Raw genomic sequence first — 13,018 nt, 5'->3', positions numbered from 1 at the left:
TGGAAAAAAATATGATTAGATCTCTATGTCTTAAAAAAGAAAATCTAGATAAGTTAAAGATATAACTGCAAAATATGAAAACATAAATATAGTTAGAATAAAACATATGAGAATCTTTTCTCACTAATCTTGTCATAGAGAATGTCTAAGAATGATACCAAAGATATTAAATTAAGTGATCACTTGCAAATTTGATCACATAAAGACTTTGTATGGCAAAAATGACACAAATAAGGTAAAAAGACTAAAGATACCCTGAAATACATGGATATAACAAACAAAGGATTAATATTCTTAATCTTTAAAGAACCATTTACAAGTCAATAACAATAAGATATATACTCCTGAAAAAAAAAAAAACCCTGAAAGGATAGAATAGCTAACTCACAAATATATATGGAAATAACAATAGACTATACACATGCAAAAACACAATAAATCTCCTTTGTAATCAAGTTCTGGAAGTTAAAAGAACAATGAAATACCATTTGTCATCTATCAGATTATAAAAGATTTGAAAAATAATGTCAACACTCAACACTGGCAAGTTTCGAGAGAACAATCACTATGATGTTTTTGGGGGCCAGTTTGGCAATATGTATCAAAAGTCTTAAAATTAAGCACACTTGTTGATCTAGCATTTCCTTTTTCTTTTTTTTTTTAGATTTGATTTATTTATTTGACAGAGAGAGAGACAGTGAGAGAGGAAACACAAGCAGGGGCAAAGGGAGAGGGAGAAGCAGGCTTCCCGCTGAACAGGGAGCCTGATGTGGGGCTCTATCCCAGGACCCCAGGACCATGCCCTGAGCCGAAGGAAGATGCCCAACGACTTAGCCACCCAGGCGCCCCTAGCATTTCCATTTCTTAAGGAAATTATGTGTCAAATGTGAAAAGATGTTTTAGAATATTCATCGTAAAATATTGGAAAGTGCCTACATGTTAGTCAGTGGAAGACTGATCAAATTATGGAATACCATGAAATAAAATATACATTTTAATGGCAACCATTAAGAATTATGAAGATTTGCATTTACAGATGTTAAAAGACAGCAGAAAATACATTAAAAGGAAAAGGAAGCTTTTAAACAGTATGCACAGTATGGTCGCGTTTTATAAATATATGAAATATATATGAGTAGAATTAATTCTTGAAAAATAGGCAAAATACTAATAATAGTATTTTCTTCTGGATGATAGGGTTGTAGCTGAACTTCACATAAGGAAGTCCTTTTATTCTATAATATTTGAATGCTTTTTACAATGAGAATATTATATATTTATAGTCAGGAATAAGAGCAATAAAACACCTTCCTTTTTGAAAAGAAAAAAATATTTAAAATGGTAGTATCTTCTACTACAAATATGGAAAAAAAGTCTACAGGATTCAAAATAGGTCATATCTATTATTTCTTCCTTGACTAGGTCCTCATAAATTATTCATGGAAATCCTATCTATACTAATAATTATTTTTGTTCATTACTCCTTTGCATTTCATTTCAAAAAATGACAGGTATTGTATTCTGCAGTCATTTATATTTTAGAATATTCCTCATAATTGCTATTTTCTTAAGCCATGTTTACATGATTCCAAAAATTCCATAATTTATTTATTCTATAAATAAAAACAATTACATTGAGTAAAATCAGAATATTTCTACATAAATCAATCATTTTAGCCTGAATTTAAACTGACCATCTTGAGAGACCAATTATTTTAGAATTATTTTTAAAATTCAAGTTAAGAAAACTAAAAAAATCAATTATTTAGAGAAAAAAGCAATTAGCAAATAGTCTTCAATGAGACAAATTAACTTTACAATCACAGTTATGTAAAATATATTTATGATATTGTATATCTTTATAATTCTGTATATTAATCTACAGATACATAATTTAGATATTTATAGATACATAAAATTGAGGTATAAGAAAACACAGAGCTTATGTAGGACCTATATGAAAACAATTAAAAAACTTTACTGAGAAACACAAAAATTTTTACAAACTGTTCCTACATGGGAAAATGACAATGATATATAAAGGTGTCCCAATTCATTTATGAATTGAATGCAATTCTGTTTAGAATTTCAGGTGAGTTTTTAAATCCAGATTGCCTAAAAGGACTACTCTATAGTAAAAAGGAAAAGTTCCTCTTCCCCACAATGTCCATTCCCACACCTCATAGGTAACCACTGGTAACAGTTCTTTTTGTTTAATCTTTCAAAATTTTTTATGTTTCTGTAAGGCACATAGTCACATATACATGGGCATGAACACACACTTCTTGCTTTCGCTGACTTTTTTAATTATAGGAGGGATAATATCATCCATACTGTTCTACTACTCGCTTTTTCCACTTAATATATCTTGGGCATTTTTCCATAGCAAAACATATGCTCTCAAGTGAATTTTTTAACTTAATAAAGTAATTCTGAAACGTATAAAGAATAAGTAAGCAAGAATAACAAAGATGACTTTGGGGGGGAAATCTACGGAAGAGAGACTTGCAATATCAGATGTAAGAATGTATAATTAAAATATTGTGATAAAGGTAGAGGAAGAAAGAAATCAGAGAAGCAGAAATTAATCTCAGAAGTGGACTCTGGAACATAAAATCAGCTTGATTCAAAGTCTTTTTAAATCAACAGGAAAGAAGTGTATCATTTAATAAATATTCAGGGACAATTGCTGAACAACTGGAAAGAAATGATCAAATCCTCACCTCACATGAAAAGCCAAAATAAACTGCAGGTTGCTTAAAGCATTAAATGCATGGAATGAAAACAAAAAGCAAAACCAAACCAGAGTCACCAAATATGTAACAGGAAATGTAAGTGAATATCTAATCTTCATAAGGAGTATTTTCTAAATGTACAAGCATGGGTAGAAATTTTAATGAACACATTTGTGAAATTGATAATTTAAAAATGAAAAAGTTGGGGTGCCCTCCTGGCTCAGTCTGTGGGACACATGACTCTTGATCTCGGGGTTGTGAGTTCAAGCCCCATGTTGGGAGCAGAGTTTACTTAAAAAAATTTTTTTAAAAATGAAAAAATCAATGGCAAAATATGATGTTACCTTGGAAAAATACTCTATAATATGTGGCACAGTGTTGCTATCATTATATTAAAAACTCTCAGAAATTAATTAAAAAATAAAAGCATCTCAATAGAAAAAAAAATGGATGATGTAGAGAAGGAAGCAAGCCACTATGAAACAATATAAAGGGCAAATAAACATACGAAATATATGAAAAATTTCATGCCAAAATAACAAAACCTGGAAGAATAAAACTGTTTTTTAAACATCACAGTAGATTAAAAAACTGGTAACATTTAGTGTTGGTGAAGAGATGGCTAATGGACACCTTCATACCCTTCCAATATGGAAGACACTTTGGCTTTATGTATTAAAGCTTATAAAAAAAACCTTTTTGACCCTCAAATTCCCATCTGGGGAATTTGTATGGAGGATATAATTGCAGATGTACGCAAGTATTGTCTACAGAGATGTTCATCATAGCATTGTTTATAATGTAGGAAAGTTAGAAACCACTAAATATAGTACTAGAGAACTTGTTACGTAAACCATGGTGTACCAGTCATTCAAAATAATTCTGGTGACAAGCATTTAATGACATGGGAAAATATTTGTGATATATTTTAAGTGAAAAGTGTGCCCAAATAAGTGTGCCCAAATAAGGTGCCCTGTATTCTAATTATTTTTAATATGTATTACTGCACAGAAAAATACGCTGTAATGGTATGCTTTAAAATATCGATAGTGACTATCTCCAACTAGTTGGGCTATGAGTCATTTTTATTATATTATTTCCATAATTTTCACAATAAACACTTATTAGTTTTATAACCAGCAATAATGTTATAAAAATAAAATCCTGGGGCCCCTGCTGGCTCAGTCAGTAGAGTGTGCAACTCTTGATCTCAGGGATGTAGGTTTGAGCCTCACACTGGGTGTAGAGATTACTTAAGAAAATAAAATCTTAAAAAAAAAAACCTCTAAACAAATGTTTATAACGCAGACATTGAAAATTATGTTTTTTTCTCAAGTGACTGGTTGCTTTGGGTCTCTTTGTTTAGGCGTAAGCCCAGGTTAGCTTGTCAGCATTTCATTGAAAAAATATACCAAGTAAATCATGAGAACAAAATTATATGTTGATTTTATAAAAAATCATGTTCTTTTGTTAGACAAAATCACAGAGCTAGAATGAAACAAATTATTATGATAATTAAAAAAATTCAATTAGCTTTATATGCCTTTAAGTAAAGATTAGGGCTCCTCCCAAAATTTTGTTATGTAATCCTGCTTCATTTTTTAATTAATGGGAACACAATTAAGTATAATTATAAAATTTAATACTCAGCAACAGATCATTTTTTAAATAAAAAATTTCTAAATATTTTTCCATATACTTTCCCTAGGGAACAAATCATACCACAGAATGGGGCAAATAAACTCTAGGGAACATTCTTCATTTGTTCTTTCTAGAAAATGCTAACTTGTTGATTTGGCAACAAACATATGCATACGTACTGTATGAAAATAAAATTAATGTAAACCTAATGAAATGTTTTTTAAAATCGTGAAGCACAAAGCAGCTAGTTAAAACTATCCATTCTTGCTCATGTGTTCTTTCATTTGCTATTTAAATTAGTAGAACAAACTTTGCACACTCCTCACATGGTTAATTCATGTAAAACTTCAAAAGACTCCCAAGGAGCAAACACTGTGCATGGTATTATTTTAGGATCTGACTTTAGGTCTGCCTGATTTGGCCGGCAGTGTGATAAGCAGCATGTAAACAGGAGGGGTCAGTTCCAAGCAGAGCCTGAATGAGAAGAGCAACTCCTTTTCCATGAGCCAGACGCCTTTTTAATTTATCAGTGCCTTTTCCGTCTGAAACCAGGTGCTGTTCCCAGAGGAGAAAACACTGCCCTCCAGTGGTCTTCACTGGAGAAATGGAAATAGTTTCAGGTACCATGATTGCAGCACTGAGAGAGAACATTGTGTGTAGAGCTAGTCTCATTTCTGGCTGTATTTCTTCAGCTGAAAACTACGTCTACAACCGAGCATAAGGACAAACCCTCCAGAGTAAATTCTAGCATATAAGTCGTTACTCCAGTTAAATAGTCATATCAGCTAGGGGAAATGATTATGGCTTTCTGACCCCCAAAGCTGACTATTTGACAGCCACAATTGGATTATATTACCCACCTATAGCTTGTCACTTCCCAGATAAGGAAAAAGAGATTTCATTTCTATGTTTCCCTTGTTGGCCAATTTTTTAGCTAAAAGACATTTAAAATTGTACAGCAGGCAGAACCCCAGGGGACTGAACAGTGTTCCAACATCCTTAAAGACTTCCCATCACTTGAAAAACCAAATTCTTCCTCCTGTTTCTTAAACTAACTAAAGTAGGCAAAAGCAATTTTAAAAAGTCTTTGTGTCTAGCATTGGAAGTTTCTCATATTTCACACCATTATATAAATGTCACTCTAACCTATATGTATCACAAATGCTACGCTAAATTAGGGCCAAATTTGCAACCTAGTTTAACTGGGTTTCCTCTTTTTGCAAATGCAGTTTTTGTGTCTGCATTTAGCAATGCATACAAAACTGTCCGTGTAGCTAACTGCTTCGAATTGCTAAATTTGAGGATGGATGTGTAGATCGCCTGAGTCTTTATGCCCGTGCCAAAGCAATCCTGCTTCTAGGCATATAAAGACTTCCTAATCAAATGGACCTCGATTACACTGCTAAATTCTTGGACTACTTCATTGAGTCTTTTGGATTTAGTAAAGGAGAAGTGGATTTTTAAGGGGATAGAGATGGTTTCCTCACCTCCCATCCCTCTATCCTTCAGACACCAGAATGGAAGCGCCTCACGTAAGAGCAAGGACCAGTCCAACAGCCGTAGGGGCTCATCCTTTACTAGCCATGTGACTTTAACTGAGCCTCATTTTCCTTGTCAGTGAATAAACATAGTAATGACCATCACAATCACCACCGCAGCTTAGACTATTAAACCAATTGCCAAGTAAATGTCCGAGAGGCATGATTTTCTGAAAATATTACTCTTTTACCATCTTAACTCAAGGCTTCTCATTCAGTTTACTACATAGAAGATGTCCTGAGTCCTCCAGATAAATTCTCCAAAACAAATGCCATGTGCTATTAAATATTAAGTAAAATATTTTAACATCATATTGTTCAAATATATAACATCTTCAAGTATGAATCAAGATTTTTCTTCTTTTCCAACCCCACAGAAGGTGGTATCTATTATATATTCACCTGGATTCACACAGCTGTTCAGAATAAAAAAATGACAAACATAAAATTATAATTATCCTGCAAATGGTACTGGTATAGGAATTAGACATGTTTGGGTCTATTGGACCTAATTGTAAAGTCTCTGGTCTTGAAAGTATACAGTTCCACAAGCACGCCTGTTCTGGTTGTTGATTCAATTTGGAAAATATACCCTTCAGAAAGAAATACTGCTTCCTTTAGGAGGTTAATGTGTTCTCCTTTCAGATGAAGAGAAACTTACAAACACATCTGAGTAAGACACATCGTTTTAGCTGCGGTACTGAGTTCTTACTGAGCCACGGTCCCGCGGCTTCATACGCTCCCACTGTGCACGCCTGCCGCATTAGAAGACGTAGTCTCTATCTGGGTAAGTTAATCCAGTGCTGTCTTCACTGTCGATGACATCTCATCGACCACCTCATTATGATACTTTGTGTCATCTGACAGAGAATCTTCGATTAATCAAAATAGTTTTTATAATACCACAAACTTTATGATTTAAAACACTAGGATACATTGAATTGAGATGATAACAATGATTTGATAAATGTGTTATATTAGAAATTTTTGAGATGAAGTTCCATTTAAAGATGGAGCAAAGTAAGTACGGCTAGATATTCCAAGAGTATGTGCTACATTGAACCCCTGTATAAACATTAGCTGTGTATTAATAAAGGCAAAGAAATTAAACTATGGTTATAACAGTTATAGCTAACTAAATCTCCAAATCTGACAATGAAGCATATGAACTTGTGGCATTCTGAATTTTTAAAAATGTATCATATTTGTGACAGCATCAAAATAATCTAAAGTCAGAACACCTTTCCTGGATATAATTATATTATTATAATTCTCTACCTTGACAGATGACATTTTTAGAAATCTCTAAATACAACTTCTAGTATATGCACTAAAATAAAATGTTAACAGATAGACAACTCACCATAGTATAAGTAACACATTCAAATTTAGTTAATTTATTTTCCAGGTGGAAACCAGCCTTCTTGGAAGACTTCAAGCTATGCCAAATGGTCTGATTTTACCATAGAGGTAAGCACTAAAGGACTAAATTTACTTCTGTGTAATTTTTGTTAACTACATCTTACATGCAAATGTCTATACAACCATGTTAATGAAGTTATAGAGAAGGAAAGAAAGTTGGCATTCCCATTTTTCTGTTTTATTCAAAAGCAACTTTCCGGTTGACTTGCTATATCATTTTAAACCACTATTCATTTAGTCAAGAGAAAATAGAAAAGCCTAACAATGCTTTCAAATTGGATCACAAGTCAAGAAAAATAATACCTTACTTATGAACAGAATACAGGCTTGACAATTTTTCTCCTGCACCTTCAATTTTCAGAACATAGGTTACCTCTATTGGAATCAGACAAAACAAAGTTCTGTTAATCACAAGGATTTAAGAAAGTAATCTACTGACCCAGAGTTGGTCATTTAGTGGGGAAAAAAATTTGTCCTTCTTATTAGGAACTCAAAATTTTTTGCACCCAACATGGGATTGGATACCTAATTGACAGTTATCAAAAATCTTCTTTTCCAAGAACTATAAACAAATATATTTACATTCTACATGGGTGAATTTTCTATTAACATTTTGGTATTCACGCTTCAAAGCCCATATTGGCCTTCAAAGTATTATTTTCAAGGGGGATGTTAATCCCAAATTTGTCTCAGATTATAAAAGAAATGTCTCTAGGGGCTAAGACAAAGAATGTTTTTAAAATAGAGGCACACTTGATTTGTAATAGAACTGAAAGTGAGAACATCAGAAGTGTAGGTGATAAAAGGAGAAAAAGGCAGAGGTAATGGCCACAACTCTGCATTTAGGGTGCATGTTACAGCCAGGACCAACACAATATCACTCCAGAACATCCGGAAAAATGAAGCAAAATAAAACCTCCTTCACTGTCGTACATTGAAGGGAATCAGGATCCTCGCCCAAATTTCAAACTCCTGGAACTTGGAAATATCTGTAAAACCCCCAACACTAAGGTTTCTGAAACCTACCACATCCCAGAAACAGGCAGATCTTCAACCATGGAACTATGACTATTAAGAATTCACAGATTATCTGAAACATTTACTAATCACCCCACCCCCATGCTAGAGGGAGAGGAAGACTCCAAGCTTTGGGGAAAGCCTGCTGTGAAAATGCCAGGCCCTTCTCAGGCCTTAGGTTGTCAACCTAATTCCAGCCACAACTATTTGATGACTGTATCAGGGGAAGAGCGTACGTGTGTGTGTGTGTGTGTGTGTGTGTGTGAATTGGGGTGGGATGGGGGTGGAGGACCAGGATGTCAAGACATTTAACAAATTCATATGATTTTTTTTTTCTTTAAACATTTGAGAATGTTGTGTTTCTACATGCTGGAAAACACAAATCATAAATCTTGCTGGATTTCTGCTACTGCTGTGTGAAGCCTAGAAACGGCATTCCTGTCAATGGGAGGAAGAGACAGACAGAAATCAAGAGGGAGACAGGCAGCAGCCCCAGGACATGAAGCTTGCTCCTACCGCAAGCTGGAGTGGAAGGAGATGATGACGTCCAGAGCACAATGTCTTTGCCACGAGGGTGCTAAAGCTCTTGCTTTGTGATCTCTCTGTATGAGAAGCCATGATCAATGGCAGGGGCTTAATTTTCCCCCTTTTCTGGAATTAAAATATAAGAGCTTTTTAGTTATTTTTAAACTTCTTCCTGTAGAGTCCATTGCTGTGTTCCATGGAACACACAAAACTCAGCAAGACAACAAAGACTTGATCTGCAGGAGAGAAGGTAATAAACAGCAAGTCCTCTCCAGAGGGTAATTAATCCTTAGTCATTCATCCTAGAAGTCCCAGTTACAGGGGAGGTTAATGTTCAGGTAGCTTCTTTCTATTTTCTTTAAAATTTTTTTAAACATTTTTTTTTTTTGCAGAATGTTATACTATTAATTGCCAATTTGCATATGTGTGCAGCTGCTGTTTTGGCTCTGAACTCAATCCGATAAGCTTGCTGGAGGTATCGCAGAGCACTTGGCAGCTTTCCTATTTGAAAAGAAAGCCTCTCCCCACTACAGAACAGCTGATCGTCTATCAGCGATAGACCCTGATGGCGTGAATTACAATTACACTACTTTTCACACTAAATCTGGGTGATAGCTACTTGGAAAGAAGTTTCATCATTTTTTACCACAAACTGGAAAAAGAATTACATGGTCATGCTGTGCTTTTAAAGGCAGTTTGGTTCACTTTTGTCTATTTAACACCTAATTCCAAGAAGTCCATAGGCATCCAGAGATCTGAATGGCGCGTAATGAATTCACTGTTTAGATGGAAGATTTTTAAAATCTACCTCAAATTACATTTATTAACAAGGCGACCAGGAAGTGTTAAAGTTGTTAGACGCTTCATTTATTAAATAATTTGTGGGTATTTTCAGTTGTCATATCTAGAGTCATGGGGTTCGCTTTTTTTTTTTTAATTAGCAATCCAAAACAATGCTACTGCAATTTAACAATTCATCACATAATCTTGGGCTCTTCAGTTCAGCTGTTAATGTTAGATAATTCCGATTGTTATTTTGATCTGTTTATAAATGATTTAGGTTGCCTTGTGCCGTGAGGAGAACGGCAGCAGCCGAGGCAGAAGATGCTTCTCCTCTTTCCTGCATGGCTCAGGATAGCTGAGGGGACTTCCAAAAATGCATTTGGGGAGCTTGGCGACTAGCGGGAGGGAACAAGCGATGGGGGCGAGGGCCACTCGTAATGACTTGATTTATTATCAGTAGTTACTTTACCTCCTTATTATTTTACATCTCCTGTCTGCCTGGAACACTGAGGAAGGCCCACTTCGCCAAAGTGCGTCTTCATAGAATCCTACATCTCTCGCATTTTTTTTTCTGGGACATTAGAAAGTACCTTCTTTCCTCTTCTTGAGAGAACCGACCAATCATCGGAAACTGTTTCGAGGCCCCTCAACATTCCTCTCCTTCTCACTCTCCGCTCAGATCGCCTCCCCTCCCACCTTGACATTTTAATCCATTTGTTTAAAAAACAAAAACCAAACCAAACCAAAAAAGAACAAGAGTTAAACCCACCTCAAGCAGCAGAAGTGGGACACACTCAACCTGACGTAGTTAACCTAAGAGAAAAATAGATTGTTTTCCTTTTTTAGTCGCTAGCTTTATTAGATTTCTCACTCTCACAGATTATCCGAAGACTACCCATTGATTGATCGCCCGTAGAGCTGCATTTGGTGTAAAGAAAAAACTCACAGCTTTATTGGCTCCCAGGAGACAAAACAAACAGAACAAGATATTCATATTAATGCAAACAATGCAACAAATGAGGGGAAGAACCGCCCGGCTGGAGCGAGGCGCGGAGCGGCGCGGCGCGGCCGGGCGGGGAAGGGCCTGGGTGCCTCCCGCCGGCCTCCAGGCCTCGCGGGCCCTGGCAGCGCGCAGGCCTCCAGTGCAGGCCTCAGGGAAGGGCCCGCCTAGGCCCTCCACCCTGCGCAGGGCTGGGCTGCGAGGATCGAGAAGCCCTCCTCGCTTTCTCCTTCCACTTTCGGTCGGCTCCAGGGGCCCAGTTCCCCAGCCTCAGTCTCCCCTTGGCTCCGGGTCAGAGGTGGGGGGGGGGAAGCGCTGGGGCGCATGTCCCCACGCACCTGACCCTCCTGGAGGGACAGGCCAGAAAGATGCCTGGCAGCTCTGGAAGGGAGGGAGCAACGTGGCCCGGCCGGGTTCTCTCTCTCGGAGAAGCTCCCAGTACCGTGGAGGAGACTATATAAACACACACTTCACCACAAAACACTGCACGACCGAAGCAAGGGGAGCAGTATGTACAGCAAATGCTGACAGAGGTTTAAGAGGCACCGAGATTTCCCTTGAGGAATGAAAAAGGAAGAAAGACAATTCTGAGCAGAAAAAGAGGTAATTGCCTCACACCTAATCACCCTCACCCCAAAATGCACAAAGAGCAAAAAAACAAAAAACAAAAACAAAAACAAAAAAACCACAAAAACCTAGAGGAAAATCTGTTGAGTAAGACTTGATTTAACATCGTTACAGTCAAAGAAATATTAAAAACAGGGTTCCCAAATACTGCATAGGGCATACTTACAGTAAAAAATGATTTGTTGTTTATCTGAAATTCAAATTTACCTGGGCATCCTGTATTTTTATTTGCCAAATCTGGCAATACTAACTTAAAAAAAATATTTTTCTCTCCTTCCTTCCTTCCTCCCTCCCTCCCTCCTTTCTTTCTTTCTTTCTTTCTTTCTTTCTTTCTTTCTTTCTTTCTTTCTTTCTTTCTTTTTTCTTTCTTTCTTTCTTTTTTCTTTCTTTCTTTCTTTCTTTCTTTCTTTCTTTCTTTCTTTCTTTCTTTCTTTCTTTCTTTCTTTCTTTCTTCTTTCCTCTTTTGAAGAAGCCATACAAGAAGCAAGGCTTATGCTCTGATGTATATTAATATAATAATCAGGATAGTCAGGACTTCTCAATGGGACTTGGCCTTTGAAAGGAAATGAGTGACCTTCACAGGATACTTTTCCAAGCACGTTGTAGGGTGGAGGAGGAAGAAATGATGGAAACATTTGGAAATGTCCTTATGTGTTAGAGCAAGTGGCAGTGTCATTGTTGACCAGAAAATGGACCAGGGCTCCTTCCTTGAGGTTGGCTCCTTTCCAGGCCAGTCCAGGGTACCCATGGCCCGCCTGGAAGTAGAGTGTCAGTGACAGTGGGACTCCCATATCAGGATGATATGTTTTCTACCACTTATTGTGGAGTCACATTACTCGTTGGTGTGTATTTAGAAAGAGACAAAATTGGGACTTGAAAACTTTTCAAGGTGGAAGGAAGGGAAGAGCAAATTCTGCTTTGAAATTTATCAAGTGTTCTCACCTATAAGCACATCTCATCCAGGCCTTACAGATGTTGAAAGAAAAGACTTTGAAAATGCCAGTGGTAGAAACCTCAGGGAAAACTAAACAGTGGGTCTTTGCATATTGGAATGTGTGTGTGTGTGTGTGTGTGTGTGAGAATGGGAGAGCTGAACAGTGGAAGCCTGCTGCTTGCATTTCTCCCTCAGTCCTGGTTAGTGAGAACTGTTTCACAGACACGTTATCACCCTTACTGATACTTTGGATTCCCAGGGAGCTTGCCTTCCTTGTAAGCCAGTGGCTTGAAGTTGCGTGAGGACACCCACACAGGCTGCCCGTTTAACAACTGCAAAGGGAGAGACTATTTGTCTAATGAGAGCTGTTTCCAGAGTTGATTCACCAACATGTAAGGGAAGATAATATAATGCTGAGACCACCTCATGGGCCTCAGGGCCGTCTTGAGACAAGTGAAGGCCAACTCTTGAACCAATGGAACATTTGTTTGGTTTAGAGAATGTTTTAGTTCCAGTTGAATAGTTTCAGAAAATATATATGGGCTCACTTCCAGTTCATACTGGTTTACTTTTTTCCTTTACTGTAGAAACTCTAACCTTCTGTTTAGAATTTAAACAATTAAAGTTAGAGGTTTGGGTGGTAGGGTGAGGTTTAACTCCAAGCTTTAGAGATGCAAATCTCTTTTACTTTCTCTCCTACCTTAGTTTGTGTCTCTAGCTTCAAAAATGCATTCTGACGCTTGCTGCATGGAGCAAGGAAAGGGAAATGCTTGACATTCAGTGCACTAAGGTGGTG

Source organism: Ailuropoda melanoleuca, chromosome 2, assembly GCF_002007445.2.
Source record: "Ailuropoda melanoleuca isolate Jingjing chromosome 2, ASM200744v2, whole genome shotgun sequence".
In the NCBI taxonomy this organism is placed as follows: domain Eukaryota; kingdom Metazoa; phylum Chordata; class Mammalia; order Carnivora; family Ursidae; genus Ailuropoda; species Ailuropoda melanoleuca.
The sequence above is the reverse complement of the archived record's forward strand: the minus strand, read 5'-3'. Positions refer to the sequence as shown.